Source organism: Bos taurus, chromosome 16, assembly GCF_002263795.3.
Source record: "Bos taurus isolate L1 Dominette 01449 registration number 42190680 breed Hereford chromosome 16, ARS-UCD2.0, whole genome shotgun sequence".
Classification (NCBI taxonomy): domain Eukaryota; kingdom Metazoa; phylum Chordata; class Mammalia; order Artiodactyla; family Bovidae; genus Bos; species Bos taurus.
Genome location: NC_037343.1, coordinates 76,288,438 through 76,308,377, shown reverse-complemented (window position 1 = coordinate 76,308,377; position 19,940 = coordinate 76,288,438). Strand labels below are relative to the sequence as shown.

Below are 19,940 nucleotides of genomic sequence, written 5' to 3'. Positions count from 1 at the left end.
CAGAGGAGCAATATCAATATGCAAATGAGGCCATTCACATCCCCATTACCTGCAAATGCTAAACAATTAAGCGTGAAATGCTTTGGGGGGATAATTTAGGTAAAACTGCATTTATGCGCTGCAAGTACCACAGCGTAGTCTGTGCTCATTTGACCATTTTATTGTTCCGTTTTGAGGACTTCAAGGAAGCTCCGGAGGCCTGGGGGACTCATGAATGTTAACTGACTTCACGAAAAGGCTACACCTACAGAATGTGGAAAATACATTTAAGATGCAACTCCCCTCTCAAGACAATATGCTCTGAACTTGGAATCAAGGCAAGGGTCCTAAACTGAGATGCCCACTCACACCAGGTGGCCATCTGCAGTGGCAGGGCTGTTTCCAGGGCCAGCTCCTGATGCCAGGACTTTGCATTTCCCCTTGCAGGGCAGAGCACGGCCCACCTGGGAGTGCTTGGCGCCTGCCGGTCTGGGCCCGGGTCCTCTGTGCCCTGTGCCTTCCGTGTGACCCTGGAAGATGAGTTACTGAACCTCTCTAGGCCTTAATTTTCTAATTTGTGAAATTTGAATGATGACAAAGATAGGAGTTTTGAGAAGAGAAAAAAAATGAACTCGAGCTTTGTAGCAGCTGAGATAAAAGAGAAATCACGACATCTGAAGTCCCTTTCTGAAGTCACGATGTCCCACAGAAGGTTCAACTTCGAAATCTAAAATTTCTTAGAAGTGTCTTTGTATAAGGGACAATTTGACAAAGACATGCAACCATTTAGCAAGGAGTAACTTAACTAGCAGTTCTGTTGAAAAAGTAGAATTTCTACGTGCCTGCGATCATTACTCGGTCCTCAGGGCCAACCCTAGGCACCTGGTCCTGGAATGGTATTTGCAAGAAGCAGAAAAGGAAGCGGGTAGCTGATTCAGATGCATCTGTCAGTGGTTATCTGACAATTCAGAGACAAGGCTTAGAAAAGCTCAAGGAAAGAACCATCACTATGATCTCTATTTTACCTTTCCCAAATGTCAGCAATTTTAGTTGCGGTTCATATGGATACTCATGGTGAGATAGGTATCTTATGTGTTGACTGAAAGCAGGTCCACTCTGCACAAACCAAGGAGGTGTGAGGCTGGGGGAGGGGTAAGCAGTGAGAGGGAGAAGAACACAGGGGTGGGGGCCGAGAATTCTCAGAAGGTAACTTGGGGCCCATTCAAGTCCTTGAACGACTCTGAAACAGCTCCAGAATTCTGCACCAAAAAGAGTGGACAAATAACTTTAGCCTGAGAGATTTTTCAGGGAGGTCATCGATTTTCTACTCCAGCTATGAAAGAACGTAAATCTGACTCCTGCAGGACCGCAGCCTGGGAGGTCAAGGAAGCTTAAAAAGCACAAAAGTTTCCTGAAATAAGTTCTGTGTGCACCTTTATTTCCTTCTTCCCTCCCTAGAAGGTAATTTGCACAAAGGCAGAGATTATAGTCGGTTTCGTGTTTCCAGGACGTGCAACAGTAGCTGGCACAGAGTCTGCTCTTAATAACTATTTGTCAAGTGCAGGATCATAACTGTTGTTGTACATCCAGATACATACATGTGTGATAGTTTATTCAGTGACAGTTCTGGCTTGGGCCTAGTTTTTGTTTTGCAGCTTCTGCTGGATATAACTGATAAACAGGTTCCTTTGACACTTAAAGCAGGCTGCTTTATAACACAGATGGTCCTCTGGAAAATGCCTTTCCATCTTAGAATGATTATTGTAGCATCTTCTCTGAGATTTGCTTTCTTATGCCAATGAATAAGTAAATTATTAAATGAATTAATTAATTTGCAATGTCTTTCATGCAAGCTAAGTCACTTCAGTCATGTCTGACTCTTTGCCACCCCATGGACTGTAGCCCACCAGGCTCCTCTGTCCAAGGGATTCTCCAGGCAAGAATACTGGAGTGGGTTGCCATGCCCTCCTCCAGGGGATTTCCCTGACCCAGGGATCAAATTTGTGTCTACTTATGTCTCCTGCATTGGAGGCAGATTTTTTACCACTGACGCCACCTGGGAAGCCCTTGCGATGTCTATGTATCACTAAAAGCAGTGTGACGCTGTCAGTGATTTCATTCACTTGTCAACCAGAGTCTATCACATGCTTCACCAGTCATCAAGTCTGCATCAGGTGCAGTGCTGGGCATTTGAAAGGAAATAGGGGGTCTCACTGTCACTGTCCTCAAGGGAGACACATGATGATAGAAACTAGGTACACTGGGCTTTCTCTGCACCAGGAAGTGTTCTAGGCCTTCTGCACATATTAACTCATAAGTGAGCAACTAGACAGACACGTAGACTGCTTTGTCTTCACGCTGAGGAAGTCTGGCCCCACGGTCCACGCTTCTGATCACCAGCACAGTTTCGTTTCACTCGGCTTGGTAAAGAAATGCCTAGCGCAGGGCCAGGCATGTCATATGTATTTGAAAATTACACACTGAGCCAAACTTCTTACAGCCCAAAGGAGGACAGGCCATTTGGAAAGCCTCAAACCCATCCATGGTGAAGAGTTTACTCCCTGAAGCCCATAAATTATTCAGCTGCCTCACATTAAAGAGTACAGAACACTTTTAAGGAGTTCAAGCATCTCACTGCTTGGTATGCACTTGATTTTGCCAATCAGTGTGTAAATTTCCAAAATTTTTCACGAGAGTAAAGAGGTTGTGGACAGTTCTTACGTTAATTTAAGGCAGGAATGATGCTCATTATTGCTACTGTAATGAGTTATGCTGTCATCTGACAAATTGAAGGTTATATGCATCACCTCTTGTGTCTTTAATGATTTTCTATAGATCTGTGGTTTGACCAAATCAATTATACACATTATAGCCATTGAATTCATTACAAAGGACAAAATTAATTATGTTTATTGAGGGAGCCCTTTTAGTCACACATACACAAATGAAATTGATGTCCTAACTCTCCACGGAGAAAACTTTCGTAAGATATCACTGCAAGGCCCTAGAGAAATAATTATTTTGTGCATCTGAAAGAATATATTTATTTTCTTAGCATGCTTGCTATGATCTAAATTTGCTTGTGAAATATGTAGTACACGGGGATTCAGCAGACAGTCTGAGTGAGCCAAGGAGAGTCATAACCTAGTCTCCTGTCAGGGCTTCCCTGGGGGCTCAGTGGTAAAGAATCCACCCGCCAATGCAAGAGATGCAAGTCTGACCCCTGGTTGGGAAGATCCGCTGGAGTAGGAAATAGCAACCCACTCCAGTACTCTTGCCTGGGAAATCCCATGGACAGAGGAGCCTGACAGACTACAGTCCATGGGGTTGCAAAGAGTTGGACCCAGCTCAGTGACTCATCAACAACAACATTTTCCTCTCATGTCTCTATTATAAAATATTCCTTAAAGTCACTGAAAAATTCTCTTATGACACAATGACCACTGCCTGAACAGGCTACGGGGAGAGGAAACTCAGAATGGGGGACCCGAGTAACAGAAGTGGCTGAAGGTGCTGGTGAGGTACTGCTTAAAGGAAGAGTCTTGAAGCTGATAGTAATTAACCATCTGTCGGGATCTAAGAGGAGGAATATGAACGGGAAAGGCTGTCAGATGAGATAATGGGGTTGAGAAGAGACATATATCCTCTGTGGAAACAGGGAGGCACGGAGGAATCTCTGCTTTTTTCTGCTGCTGTGGGAGGCATGATTGGATGCTGAAATCTCTCACCCACAAGGACAGTTCAGCAAGACGAGATGTGCCAGGCACACAGCGTGCTGCCTCCTGGACCCCTCCATCCCGCTGGGCAGCTTTGCACAGCCTGCTGTGGTGGTGACGTGTTCAGCCGGCATAGATCAAAGTGCCCAAGCGCCAACTGCGAGAATTCAAAGGCAAAGACGGCCTCAGATGATCTGGAAGGTGTCTTGGTGCAAAGCTTCCCAGTGTTTTAATTTCTCGTAGCGTTTTGCCTTTGGGGCTTTGCAGAATTTAACTGTGGTTGAAGTTAAGTGCGCAGCTGGGTGCTTGCTTCTATCATTTTTCCTAATGAATGCACTACGAGAAATTGGATTATCTTACTTGGATTCTCTCACCGATTTGTCTAAGCTGTTTAAATCTTTTCACTGGAACAAATTCTCTGAGCTTCCTCCTGCTTCTGTGGGGGAATAAGAGATACAAGGATGCCCTTTTCTGCCAGATAAATCTAGCTACTTAAGTGAAAGACCACAGCTGGATGGCTGCCCCAAGAAATAGTAGGAAAGTGGGTTAAGAGAAGAAATATAGGGTCTTATTAACATTTCAAGGGCGATTGAGACAGGCAAGAGATAATGAATGGTACTGGAGTTTGGCCAGGTCAATGGTGTTAAAACTCATTCAAAGAAATAGATAAATTTGAGGCCCTGGCCTTTGTTTAACCTCCCATCCAAAAAATGATTCTCCTTTGCCAAAACTTTTGATGATATTCCAGAATATTTGTTTAATAGGTAACTCAAAAGGAATGCTGCCTTCAGTTTAATCACCTTAGGCTCTGCAGAACCCAGGTGTGAAGTAGAAAATTAGACAGCTTCTATCTTTATTTGTCTTTTTCTTCCTACTTACTAAATAACTGACGAAGTAACATGCTAAAACATTTAAATCACAAAATGAAGTAGCCACATATGGAAGAATGTTAAAGAAACAAAGTTCTACATCATGAAAAGATGCAGAAAAATGAAATCTTAATTCTACTGCTGACCACTGGGTATGGAGTTATAGAAAGAAGAAGTTTTACAGTCATCATCTAGGCAGCGTCTTTGTGTTAAAATAAAATTATGTTCAGTTCAGTTCAGTTGCTCAGTCAGATCCGACTCTTTGCGACCCCTTGAATCACAGCACGCCAGGCCTCCCTGTCCATCACCAACTCCCGGAGTTCACTCAAACTCACGTCTATCAAGTCGGTGATGCCATCCAACCATCCCATCCTCTGTCATCCCCTTCTCCTCCTGCCCCCAATCCCTCCCAGCATCAGAGTCTTTTCCAATGAGTCAGCTCTTCACATGAGGTGGCCAAAGTACTGGAGTTTCAGCCTCAGTATCAGTCCTTCCAATGAACATCCAGGACTTATCTCCTTCAAAATGGACTGGTTGGATCTCCTTGCAGTCCAAGGGACTCTCAAGAGTCTTCTCCAACACCACAGTTCAAAAGCATCAGTTCTTCGGTGCTCAGCTTTCTTCACATAGTTTCAATAAAAATGGACATAAAAATTTCACTATGCAGCAGAACTGGGCCAAAAATGGGATTAGATATACACTATCAAATGAAACTTATTCTTTTGAAACTTATTCTAACCTCTAGCAAGATGTCAGTGGATAGAATTCTTAATGTAGAATAAAATATTTTATAAATATGGGAAACAAAAATCTCATCCTACTATTCTACGAAATTGAAAAGTCATTTTAAAGGGTATTTGAAATATCATCTTTATTATTAGAAAATGGAATGCCATTGTGCACATTTATAATTGCCTTGTGCTACTGCTATGATGCTGATCATTAGTTCATTTTTACATACATTTTTAGAGTTGGAAAGAATCAAAGAAGTCATCCAGTTCAACCAACCACTCAGTGAAGGACGTCATCCTTCCCACCCAGGAGAGACTCCAATGCCGTGGACCCTTTCTTCTTCCTGAGATGCTTGTGCCATTTGTAAGAGGGTTTTAATTGCTTGAAAGTCATTCCTTTGATTGAACTGAATTTTGCCTTTGTTGCTACCTATGCTGATTCTAGCTGCCTCCTTCAAAAGAAAGTAGCATATATTTAATCATTATCTTGACCTGGATTCTGGATACATGAGTATGCTCCCTGTACAACAAACTTATGAAGCTATAAATGTGTGACATGTGCACTTTTCTGCATGTATGTTATACTTTGATAAAATGTTTACAAGATGCAAAAACAAAAAAAGGAAGAGGAATAATGGTATCTGGATTAGTGTGGTTCTTTAGGATAAGGTAAACTATAATTTTGGGAGGGAGGCTTCTAAAGAAAACCCATGAAGAAGAGAATTTATATGTGTGTGTGTGTGTGTGTGTGTGTGTGTGTACAGCTATAGCAGCAGAGTATCTGTGACATCTATGAAATGTTTCATTCAGACTTTCCTTGTCAGGGTCAGACCACCACGAGAGGAAGTGAAAATTAGCCTGAAATAACTTCCTTACACAACTTCATCTCAGAGCCATTAAAAATGAGTCTAGTTCCTCTTCTGTCAAGAAAGGTTGACAGAGTTTTGGATTAGGGAATCCAAAATTTTAATGAATTTATTAAGAACTATTAAAATAAGAGAGAAAAAGCGAGAGATGAGCAAAAGCAATACAGAGAGAGAGAGAGATTAAGAATGAAGAAAGATGGCAGTAAACCAGGCTACCCTACACAGTAAAACAGCTGTGAACGCTCTTGAGACAGAAGAACAGAACTGGAGGCATCAGGCTCCCTGATTTCAAACCATCCGCCAAAGCTACAGCATCAAAACGAGTGGTGCTGGCACAGAAACAGACACAGCCATCAGTGGAACAGAATAGAGAGCCTAGAAATAAATGCGCACATTTATGGTGAATTGATCTAAGGAGGCAAGAATGTACCATGAGAAAAGACAACCTCTTCCGTAAATTGTGTTGGGAAAACTGAACAGCTAATGAAACTGCACCACTTTCTCATACCATACACAAGAGTAAAATGGATTAAAAATGTAAATGTAAGACCTGGAACCATAAAACTAGAAGAAAACACTGGGAGTAAGCTCCTTGACATCAGCCTTATCAACCTTAAAAAATATTTTTGGCGCTATGTCTCCTCAAGCAAAGGTCACAAACGCAAAAATAAACAAATGGAACTACATCTAAATAAAAAACTTTTCACGCAAAGAAACCATCAACTAAATGCAGAGGCTACTACTGATAGGGAAAAGGTATTTACAAACAGTATGTGACGAGGCATTGATACCCAAAATGTACAAAGAACTCACACCACTGAACACCAAAATATAAGTAAATAAAAATGGGAAGAAGATCTGAACAGACATTTTTCTAAAGAGATACAGATGGCCTAAAGGCACAAGAAAAGACGCTCAACATCACTAATCGTCAAGGAAATGCAAATCAAACCCAAACTGAGCTATCACCCAAACCTGTCAGAGTGGCTGTCATCAGAAAGACAGCAAGTACCAGTGTTGGTGAGGGCGGAGAAAAGGGGATTCTCCCGAGATGCTGCTGCAACCACCGCGGTGTGGAGGCTGCTCTAAAAATCTATCCAGCAAAACTTCCCCAAAAAGTCCCTCAGAACGCAACTTCAAAAAGATATATGCACCCCTATGTTCATAGCAGCACTATTTACAATAGCCAAGAAATGGAAGCAACCTCAGTATCCATCGACTGACAAATAGATAAAGAAGATTTGTAATATACAAAGAACTATTATTCAGCCACAAAAAATGACATTTTTAGTGGCATTTTAAGACATTTGTGGCAATATGGATAAATCTAAAAGGTATTATGCTAAGTAGAATAAGTTAGAGAAGACAAATACTGCATGATCTCATTTATTAGTGGAATCTAAAAAAACAAAACAAAATGAAAACAGATGTATAGACACAGAGAACAAATGGATAACTGCCAAAATCAAAAGGCAAGGTGTGGGGGTGGCTCAGGGCTGGGCAAAACATGTGAAGGGGATTAAGAGGTGCATATCTCCAGTTATATAATAAATAAGTCACAGGGATATAGACACAGTGTAAAAAAATATGGTCAATAACTACTTTGAGGGGGGACAGATGGTTACCAGAGTTATTGTGGTGGTCATTTCATAATGTATGCAAAAGTCAAATCATTAAGCAGTACGTCTGAAATCAACATACTATTGTACATAAACTATATTTCAAGAAAAAGATGGTATGATTTTTTTTAAAAAGCTATTGTAACTACCTGGAGAAATTCAATTAATAAGTTGATCTTGATCTAAAGTTTGAATCCAATTTAAATAAAAAGTTGACTTTGTGGAGAGCTAGCAATTTTGCTTGGATAGGTTTAAGAAATTTTAAACAATGGCTATCATCTGCATGATTGTATGATACTTGGAAAGGATTGAAGACTTCATGTGTCAGAAAGGGCCTACCCATACACAGCTTTACCCTATCCCCTTCCCCTTCCCCTACAGTTAGGAAGATAAATCAGGAAACTCAAATTGGAAAAAGCAACTGCAATACTGCTTTAGTTCAGGTGTGGAGCAAAGTGATCCAGTTATACCTGTACATGTATCTATTACCTGTAAATCTTTAAATTATTGATAAGAAGTTGGAACTGAGGAACTTAAAGATAGGATGTTAAGATATTCGAGTCTCCTGAAAAGTAAAGATCAATTAAAAATAAAGAGAACACATTTTTCAGATTATGAAATGTCAACTGACCTGGGACATTTAATTTATCAAAATTGGGCTAGACCGACCGTATTTGGGACAATTGTGGGTTTCAGTTAATTATATTTAACTTAGAAGAATGAAACACTCTTCCTAAGATTCACTAATGCTTCTAGCTGCCAAGGGCAAAACTTCCCCTGACGTGGGGTTGATAAACTATACATGCCCCCGAGTCCTGAGATTTGGCTGAAGCCTCAGTCGAGGGATTTCAGCATTTTTATTTTCAGCAAGGGGATAGGCCCTGTACTAGGTGGGCTTCCCAGGTGGCGCTAGCGGCAGAGAACCTGGCTGCCAATGCAGGAGGCACGAGAGGTGCAAGTTCCATCCCTGGGTTGGGAAGAGCCCCTGGAGGAGGAAATGGCAACCTACGCCAGGATTCTTGCCTGGAGAAGCCCATGTGCCGGGGACCAGCCCCGGCTGATCCAGGGTATTCGAAGGAGAGACGGCATAGGCGAGGATCAGGAAACAATTGCTTAATTAAATGTTAATTAAGGATATAAAGAGTAATAGAATGAGGATAGCTCAGTGAGGAAATGCAGTGGAGAAAAGAGGCTGAATAATTCAGCCAGAAGGTAAGAGAAAGAACGACATGGTGAGACCAAGTTTCGGTGAACAAGGCCCACACTTTATTTTCCAAAGTAGTTTTTATACCTTAAGTTATGCATAGAGGATAATGGGGGAAGGGGTAGAGTCATGCAGCAAGCCAGGCTTTCTTCCTGCAAACTTATCATATGCAAAAGCTTAGGTGATTTGCATCATCTTCTGGCCCGGAGGCCTGTTAACATTTTAAGACCTTTTCTTCAGAAAACTTATTTTTCTCTAAAGGTGATTGGTCAGGAGCCACCCTCCAAAAGCATTAGATAAAGTTGCATTCCTACAGAGCAAAGGTGTGGTGGGCTATAACAAGAAAAAGAATTAACTCAAGGGTCCCAGGTTACAAACATTAAAGCTACTACTTACACCAATTATATTAATCAATACACTGCCAGGGACACAGCAGGTAAGGGATATGTAAACTTAGCAGCAAACATTGGCCCAAGAACCCATGGACAGAGAAGCCTGGTGTGCTTCGGTCCGTAGGGTCACAAAGAGCTGGACACAACGGAAGTGGCTGAGCACACGCGCACTCACTGCACCAGGTCCCAGCCCTAGTAACCAACAACATGTTCAGTGTCTTTCACGGTGGACGATTCTAGTCGGGGCTGGGAGTGGAAAAGGGAAAAATAAACAGAAGAGGGTGTGCACACATGCTTACAATCAGATAGCAATAAACAAGATGAAGAAATTAAGGTAAGGAAATAGAGTATGTATACGTATGTGAAGATCCCCTGGAGAAACGAAAGGCTACCCACTCCGGTATTCTGGCCTAGAGAATTCCATGGACTGTATAGTCCACGGAGTCGCAGAGTCGGACACACCTGAGTGACTTTCACTTTTCACTTTCATATGTATGTGTTGGGACAGAGAGAGAGGAGCATCTTATTTAGAGAGGTCCAGAAATCTCTCTCTGGGGAAGTGACATTTGAACAAAGACCTAAAAGAGGTAAATGGGGAGCTGTGCAAAGACTTGGAATCTTTCAGGGAAAGGTAAAGGAAATGCAGAGCCTTCAAGGCAGGAATAAGTTTGGCCTAATCAATATCAAGAATCCAGTGTAGCTAAATAAAGAGTGAGAAGTCTACAGAGCAAGTCCAAGGCCAGGTCATGTAAGGGGTTGTAAAAAGTGTCAAGGAGCCATTAAAATGTGTAAGTGGATGATTTTTATGATCAGGTGGACATTAAAAGTTTCAGGGGGATCTGATTTAGGGATTCAAGGAAGAAGCACCCAAAAAAGCTAGAAGACTGTCACAGTGGTCAAAGTGAGACACGTTAAGTGTCTTGGAGAAGCATAGGAACAGTAGAGATGATAAGACTTGGTCATGCTTGGGATATATTTTGAAAGAGAAACCTATGAAACTTGTAGATGAACTGAATGTGAGATTAAAGAAAGAGAAAAATCAAATATGACTTTTCACCTTTTGGCCAAACTAGGTGAATATGTTATTAACATCACTGAGATGGAGAAGGAAGAATATCTTTGTTATTATCATTCTGGTGGCTGCTCATTGCTTGTTGGGTTTGCTTTAGTTAGTTTTCTTTTTTTTTTTTTTTAATTTTGGAATTCATGAAGAGGGGAAAATAACAGGTTTAATTTGGTATATACTATCTTTAAAAATCATTTTAGTTATCTAAGTGTAAAAGTTAAAGGAAGATTATGAGTCTGGGCAAGAGATAAAATTTTGACAACATATACATCTATATAACATTTAAAGTCAAGAAAGTATGTGAAATTTCCTAGAGAGTGAGTGTGAATGGAAAAAAGATATCTAAGGACAGCCTTAGAGATTAGAAAATAGAGGACACACTAGCAATAGAAGGACAGCGAGCAGGAAGAACAGGCGGCAGACGTCAAGAAAAGAAATTGTATCCAGAAGATGAAAGAGAGCAGCTATAAAATGGCACCGAGAAGTCAAGCAAGATGAGGACAAAAAACTAAGCTTTGACTTAGTGAAATGGTTGATTTGGCAAAACTGTTGATGAGGAAGTTTCCTCTGAAGCAGTAGGAACAGTCTGATAGGACAGAGTTAACAGCTAGTGAGAGAGTAGGTTAAGAGTAGACATCTCTTTGGAGAAGGCTGATACAGAGAAGTGGGGTGATACCTGGAGGGTGTCAGGCATAATGGAGACCATGTCTTTCCCAGATGGAGGATAGTCAAGTTGATGATGACTTAGAATAGAAGGGACATCAATGTGGAGAAGGAAATGGCAACCCACTCCAGTGTTCTTGCCCAGAGAATCCCAGGGACGGGGGAGCCGGTGGGCTGCCGTCTATGGGGTTGCACAGAGTTGGACACGACTGAAATGACTTGCAGCAGCAGCAGCAGCAACAGCAGCAGGACATCAGTGATGTAAGATTTGGAAGAAATAATTGCTAAAGGCAAGTCCCTGAGTCATTGAGAAGGAACATACAGGAACACCTGTATGGAACATACAGGTGGAGAGCCTTGAGTGGGAGCACTGTAATGGGGGCGGGGGGCAGAATGCCAAACATGGGCAGATGCTGGGAAGTGGTGAGTTGCGAGTAACAGGCAAACAGGTCGGCGGCAGAGATTCAGTCTGCCCTGGGGACTGAGCACCACTGCCCGTTCTTGATGTGTAAACCAAGAATGCAGGACCCAAGCATTCTTCTCCTGGGTCAATACTTAGGGTTGGGTGTTGCAGCAAGCAGCTTTGAAGAATGAGATGACATCTCCCTTTAGGACAAAAATCAGCCTGGCTTACTGCCGATGGTGTGGGTCTCCTGCTTCCCTGTCTCACTCACTGCCCCACACCATCCTTCCTAAAGTTGAGCAGCAGGGGTAGCATTGAAATAAACAGCCCTGCTGGGTGCCAGCTCTCTCTCAGGTGGGAGGAGGAAGGGGTGTCGTCCTGGCAACAGAGCAACAAGCAGCACAGCTCCAGCCAAGGGGCAACGTGTCTATGCTGCTGAGTCAAGAAGAACTGGAAGCTGACATAGATTCTGTCAACAGAGAGGACCTGGCTATTCGTCACAGGGTTTCAGATAGATCAAATGTTATAGGTTGGTTCGGGTGAGTCACAAACCGTCACGTGAAACTGAAATCGAATGATGCGAAACCACACTGGCTGGTGAGGACCTGCTGTCTCCCTCCATGGCCCTGGGTGCCTCCCTCCCTCTGCCCCATGACCTCAGCGCCTTGAAGGACAAACACCCCCACCCACACAGGACCTCGAGTCACCACCTCACCCAGAGGCGGAGCTGCTCTTGCCTGGTGAGACCCCTTTGACAGGGCAGAGCACAGAGGGTAGAAACGGAGGGGCCTCCTGGTCCAGGGGCTCAGCAGCCATCAGGAGATCCAGGGGAGGAAGGAACTCTGACACTTGGGCTGCATCTCTGGGGTGAGGACCCAGTGGGGTGAACAGGTTTCGGGCAACCCTCCCCGCTCTGCCTCAAGAGCAAACCTGCCCCTGCCCAGCCCGCCTGCCCTCCAGTTGGGACCTGTGTGGTTTTTTGGTGGCTGTTGGCTTTATTCCTAACTCACCGCAGCTTCCCTGATAGCTCAGCTGGTAAAGAATCTGCCTGCAATGCAGGAGACCCTGGTTCAATTCCTGGGTCGGGAAGATCCGCTGGAGAAGGGATAGGCTACCCAGGCCAGTGTTGTTAGGCTTCGCTGGTGGCTCAGCTGGTAAAGAATCCACCTGCAGTGCAGACCTGGGTTTGATCCCTGAGTTGGGAATATCCCCTGGAGAAGGGAAAGGCTACCCACCCCAGTATTCTTGCCTGGAGAATCCCATGGACAGAGGAGCCTGGCAGGTTACAGTCCATGGGGTTGCAGAGTCGGACACGACTGAAGTGACTTAGCACACATGAATGCACATGGCAGGTATCCCTTTGGGGGCGAAAAACACTTTATTTCCCATTCAATTACCTTGACTATAACTGCTTACTCAGTGGGGCCCTCTGCCCACAGACACCAGGATCCTCTGATGCTTGGGCCTGATGGTGTTTCTGGGAAAGCATCGGTCATCCAGTCCCAGCAACTACAGAAGGCTGACTGAGGTACGGACTGGTCAGCACAGTGACCTCATGGGAGCTGGTCCTCCTTGCCTTGGACAATCAATATCCTAAGGACCAGGCATTTTGTTTTCATTACTACCTCTTGGGCTACACTTAATGATCTGCTACTTGGAAGACCACAGGCTGGCCAGTTATAGATGCTCCTATTTAGGGCCTTGAATCATGGAAAGAAATTTCAACCACCAATGAGACAGCTTGGTCCAATCACACGGATCATCAAGGGAAGGGCCCACGATGTCTAATGAGACTGAATCAAAATGCTCATCAAGCCTGAACCACTCAGGTCACTGTTACCACTGTCTGGATCCATTCTCACACCAGACGAAACAATAGGTTCAACCCCCGTGGAAGACACGATTGTGAGCTGGAAGGACCACTGCATGGCAGAGTCTGACTCCTGCCAAAATAGGTCCAGTGGTTCTGCAGTGAAGGAGACCACATTTCACAGAGGAGCATCTTCCCTATCTCCTCCTACAAAACTGACCACTGGCTCTCTGACCCTCCTTGGGGACTGATGTTGGCAACTTGTCATTTAGACATTTTCAGGTTACGCTGTGGCTGTTCCAGTCTGGTTAGCTGACTCTTATTTTCAGCTTTCCAGAACATCTGCAATCTTACAGAAGCTTTTTTTTTTTTTTGTAGAGGCACCCAACAAGGGACAGCTAGTCAACATCAACAATGGACATTCCATACTTCTTCATTCTCTGATAAGGCTGCTTACACCACTGAGAAGTGATATAGACTTTTTAAAAGTTTCATCGACATTATTTAAGTTACAGGTATAGAGCATAGCAATTCACGATATTTAAGGGTTATACTCCCTTTTTAGTTGTTATAAAACATTGGCTTCATTCCCTGTGTTGTAAATATATCCTTGTACTTTATTTTATACCTAATCGTTTGACCTATTTATCCCCTATCCCTGTATTTCCCCTTCTGTCTCCCCACTGGTAAGCAGTCCTTTGTTCTCTGTGTCTGTGGGTCTGTTTCTTTTTTGTTATATTCATTAGTTTGCTGTATTGTGTGGATCCCACGTATAAGTGAGTCCATACAGTGTTTGCCTTTCTCTGACTTATTTCACTTAGCATCACACCCTCTAAGGCCATCCATGTTGCTACAAATGGCAAAATTTCCTTCTTCTGTTATAGCTGAGCAGTAGTCCACTGAGTGTGTGTGTGTGTGTGTGTGTAGCCATTCGTCTGTGTTGATGGACACTTAGGTTGCTTCCATATCTTGGAAATTGTGAACAATCCTGCTATAAATATTGGGGTGCACATACCTTTTCAAACTAGACCTTTTGTCTTTTTTTCAGATACATGCCCAGGAGTGTAACTGCAAACCAACCCCAGATGATTTCTGACTTTATCTCCGTCACCTCTTCCTGGTCCACACACCTTATTAAGGCAGTTTGGGCATGAAAATATTAACCCCTTGTAGGCTACCTCTTGGGTAATGATCAAGATCAAAGAGGTGAGGGGTTATATAAACCTAGTTTGAAAATTCATGATTCTGCCTTTACCATTAATGCACCTGAAGCGTCTTTCTTTCCGCTAATGACCAGCTTGTTTTGCACCCACTCTGAGTGGAGCGCCCCCACCCCAAAGGAGATGCTAAGGGACTCAAACTGAATTCTGATTCTTTTCCTGAAATAACATTGTCCTAGATCATAATGACAATGATGCTGGTTGAAAATACTGCCCACAGATTCCTCCTATAGTACTAGCCTGCTTGGACCATATTGGAAAGTATAATGGGCCTCTGCAGGTTTTTTAAATGACCTTTTCCTATTTACATCCAACCCCATTCCCTGCAAGGAAATCAAGCCAGTTAATTCTCAAGGAAGTCAGCCCTAAATATTCTTTGGGAGGACTGGTGCTGATACTTTGACCACCTGATGTGAAGAGCTGACTCACCGGAAAAGACCCTGATGCTGGGAAAGATTGAAGACAGAAGGAGAAGGGGACGGCAGAGGATGAGATGGTTGGATGGCATCCCTGACTTGATGGACAGGAGTTTGAGGAAGCTCAGAGAATTATCCTGTCCATCACCAATTCTGGTGTGCTGCAGTCCATGGGGTCACAAAGAGTTGGACACGACTGAGTGATTGAACCTGACTGAACTGAACTGAACCACTCCCCGAAAGATGTTGTATGTAGATGGTTGGAGACAAGGTAGAGTTACAGCTCCTGGGGATACACTCCAGTCTTGGGGCCATGGAGGGAGAACCACCACCCCAGCATCTGAGGACCAAACACTTCAGACCCCAGGAGGTTCAGGGATGGGCACTTTGAGCTCACTATGCTTGTCCCTTGGACTCAGTACCACTAGCTGGCCAAACAATCAAGGTGTTTGATTGGTTGTTGAGTCTAGCAGGTCAAGGTGAATCTAGCAGCAGATGCAGCTGACCATTTAACTTGCTACTGGGTTCGTCATCCCTGTCTACATGCTGTAAAAACAGAAAAGCTCCTTGGACACAGCCAGCTGGTCCTAAACTATTCTGCATGCCTGACACCACCAAAGGCAGGTCCTGAACCCACCCCCTCTCAACCTTGTATCTGTATAGACAAAGGAATGCATGCATAGGTGCTTGGTCATGGCCGACTCTTCGAAGCCTTGCGGACTGTAGCCCACCAGGCTCCTCTGTCCATGGAATTCTCCAGGCAGGAATACTGGAGTGGGTTGCCACTTCCTCCTCCAGGGAATCTTCTTGACTCATGGATTGAATCTGCATCTCCTATGTTTCCTGCATTGGTGGGTAAGGTCTTTACCACTGAGTCACCAGGGAAGGACCCCTACAATCTTGTTTTGATCTTAATGGCAAAAATTCACATGCCTCTCCTGATGCCCAAGAAGCTCTGGACTGTCCTATACAGTAGTCGAGGCTGAAACTATTCAGTGATGCTCTCCAATGTACCAGTTAGCTAAACCAGTGTAGCAATGGTCTAAAACAAGTTTAACAACAAATTCCAAACCAGAGAAAACTGTGGTCCTTAATATTATGGATTTGTATGTGGGAGAATGTCTGTCCTTTGGGGGCAAGTGTTACTCATCTACTGCCCCTGTAAAAACATCAAAGATCTGCAGGTCAGTCTAAATTCTTTGTGTGGGTCACTGACTGGCTTTGGACTACATCTTGACTGAAATAAGGCCCATTGATGACCTTAGGATTTATTCCCAGTTTGCTGAGTCCTGGACCTTGAGGAGTGGAATTGAAGTCAATACTGCAAATTGACCTCATCCTGTTTCCCAGAGTCCTGATGATAATATCCTTAACCAAATGCTAAATGAGGGAACTAGATCAGATTTGACCCCAGTCAGATCAATCAAGTTGGCTAGTGGAGTGGCATATTCAGCCAAAAGTTTGCACTCACCCTTGAAAGTATCAGACCATGGGATGGATTCCTGGACCTTGTGCATCCTTGCAGGCCCTGGCTGGGAAAGCCAAGAATGAAAGGCTCTGACTTCCCTTCACCCAGGCCATTTCTCAGGATTTGATGGCAGGAAGCAACTCTGAGGATAAAGTCATGGAAAATCTCCCTGTAGGACAAAGAGCAGGCTTCACACTGCTTGCTATAGAAACAGTGAATTGTCAACTCCGTGTTCCTGATTTGCACCTGTGTAATTCTCACCTGGGCCCACAGTGTGTCAACCCTGCAAGGACTGAGTGCAAGAGAAAACAGTGTGAACACTGTCCATGCCGACTGCTGTGTGTGCCTTTCTCCCCCTTACTCAAAACTCTTATATCTTCTGCCAGCATCCACGAAGCAGTAACATGCTAAATTATGAGCTACCTTACAAGTAGGATAAAATCAAATCTCAGATCCAACAATAGATTTAGTTGAGGGAAGATGAGGTGGTTCTTCTCTGAATGAAATTAGACACCTGATAATCAATGGAGGGTAACAACGAGGGAGGAGTTAATCGAAGTTTGGAGAAAGAGAAAGTATAAAAAGGTCATCTTGGGAAGTAGAACTCTAAAAGGAGTATTGTCTAAGGGCTAGGAGTCTCCTCAAAATTTTTGGTCATAGATTTAAAGCAATATTCGTGAGTTAAGTGTTTGAGTTGTGAGTTTTTCTCCAACCACGCTCAAATTGCTTGTAGGAGTGGAGAAGATGAAGTGTGAAGTTTAATCACCAGTGTACTTTTGCCAGGTAAGTACAATGGAGAGAGACAGGATCAGGGGAGCTGAGGTTACCCGCAAGGAAATAGTTGTAGGGTTAGACCATGAAGTCTTAGCTGAGACAGAAGGTGAGGCAATGAGTAGAAAATTGGTTGGAACAATTGACGAGGTGCGGTGAAAAAGTGTTGGCATGTAAATGAACTGGAAGAGTGGAGGCTGTAGTCAGAAAGCAGAAGAATGGAAAGTGAGGTTTTCCATGAGTTACTGGTGACAACAAGGTCTAGATCATGACCACAGAAGTGATGGAAGTAGCCAGGCAGCAGTCAGAGTCATTTGGAAATAAGGAGGTCGAACAACTGGGAAATGATGCTTGCAGGGGTATTCTATACGGGTGTCTCCAAGAATGAGGACAGGAGTGAGTAGTAAACTTTTCAATGGCTGATGGAAAGGTACAGGGGATGAGAGGAAAGCCACGATAAGAAGAGGCCGCATGTAGGTGGCATCATCCTGCACTGCAGGCAGATTCCTCACCATCTGAGACATCGGACACCAGCCCGTATATGAAGACACATTCTTTCAAATGAGTGGGGTTTTGAATGAAAAGGAAGGAACAATTGCCTAGAGGTAGAAATAAAGTGGAAAGGATGTTAAGTTGACTTTGGGAACCAGTCAAAGATGGGATTTTGGAGAAGAATAAAAAACCACCACCATTTTCAAGGATTGCAGAAAAATAGCATTCTGAGAATATAGCTAGATTGTAGCTAAAGCATGTAGGTGAAAGAAATGTTTGAAAAGGAGATTATGGCGGGAGGTTGCTGGGTCATAGGGTAGCTCTATTTCAAGTTTTTTAAGGAACGTCTATACTGTTGTCCACAGTGGCAGTACCAGCTTACATCCCCACCAATAGTGTAGAAGGGTCCTCTCCTCTCCACACCCTCTCCAGCATTTACTGGTTGTAGACTTTTGATAATGGCCATTCTGACCATGTGAGGTGATACCTCACTGCAGTTTGGATCTGCATTTCTCTAATAATTGACTCATTGGAAAAGACTCTGATGCTGGGAGGGATTGGGGGCAGGAGTAGAAGGGGACGACAGAGGATGACATGGCTGGATGGCATCACTGACTCGATGGACGTGAGTCTGATTGAACTCCAGGAGTTGGTGATGGACAGGGAGGCCTGGCGTGCTGCGATTCATGGGGTCACAAAGAGTCAGACATGACTGAGCGACTGAACTGAACTCAACTGAACTGAATAATTAGTGAAGCTGTGCATCTTCTCATGTGCTTTTTAGCCTTTTAGCATGTGCTTTACTTTTTCAGTATGACTTCTCTGGAAAAATCTCTATTTAGATCTTCAGCTCATTTTTTAATCATTTGTTTTAATATTGAGCTTTAAGAACTCAATATTATATATACAACATGAGTTTGTGTATTTTGGAGATTAATCCCTTATCTGTTACTTTATTTGCAAATATTTTCTTCCATTCTGAGAGTGTCTTTTGTTTTGTTTATTGTTTCCTTTGTTGTGTAAAATCTTTTAAGTTTAGTTAGGTGCCTTTTGCTTGTTTTTATTTTCATTACTCTAAGAGACAGCTCAAAATTATGTCAAAGAGTGTTCTGCCTATATTTTCCTCTAAAAGTTTCATAGTATCTGGCCTTACATTTAGGTCTTTAGTCCATTTTTAATTTATCTTTGTGTATGGTATTAGGGAGTGTTCTAATTTCACTCTTTTCCACGTAGCTGTCCAGTTCCCAATACCACTTATTGAAGAGATTGTCTTCTCTCCATTGTATACTCCCGCCTCCTTCGTAGTAGATTAGGTGACCATAGTTGCATGGGTTTATCTCTGGACTTTAATCCTGCTCCATCAATCTAAATTTCCGTTTTTGTGCCATTATCATACTGTTTTTATTACTGTCGCTCCGTAGTATAGTCTGAAATCAGAGCCTGATTCCTCCAACTCCATTTTTCTTTCTCAATATCTCTTTGTCTATGTATGGCCTTCTGTGTTTCCATACAAACTGTAAAATTTTTTGTTCTCATTCTGTGAAAAATGCCATTGGCAATTTGATAGGGATTGCACTGAATCTATAGATTGCTTTGGGTAATAGAGTCATTTTCACAGTATTGGTTCTTCCAGTCCAAGAACATGGTATGTCTTTCCATATGTTTATGTCATCTTTTATTTCTTTCATAAGTACCTTACAATTTTCTGAGTATAGGTCTTTGCCTCCTTGGACAGGTTTATTCCTAAGCATTTTATTCTTTTTGATGTATACCTGAAACTAATTCAACCTTGTAAATCAACTATATTCTAAAAAAAAAATTTTTTTTTTTAATGAACAACAAAAAAGAAGAAACAGATTCATAGACATAGAAATCGGAGAAGGCAATGGCACCCCACTCCAGTACTCTTGCCTGGAAAATCCCATGGACAGAGGAGCCTGGTAGGCTGAAGTCCATGGGGTCGTTGAGAGTCGGACACGACTGAGCGGCTTCACTTTCACTTTCCACTTTCCATTTTCATGCATTGGAGAAGGAAATGGCAACCCACTCCAGTGTTCTTGCCTGGAGAATCCCAGGGACGGGGGAGCCTGGTGGGCTGCCGTCTATGGGGTCACACAGGGTCGGACACAACTGAAGTGACTTAGCAGCAGCAGCAGCAGACATAGAAATCAAGCTTATGATTACCAAAGGGATAGATTTGGTAATCTATCCAAAAAGAGATAAATTAGAAATTTGGGATTATCAGATACAAATCT

At 43.1% G+C, this 19,940-nt stretch overlaps 1 protein-coding gene across 1 annotated transcript in view; it reads right to left on the bottom strand.

Annotated features, from left to right (window-relative positions):
* CRB1 (crumbs cell polarity complex component 1) overlaps window positions 1-19,940 on the bottom strand; it is a 213,682-nt gene that overhangs the window by 93,428 nt on the left and 100,314 nt on the right.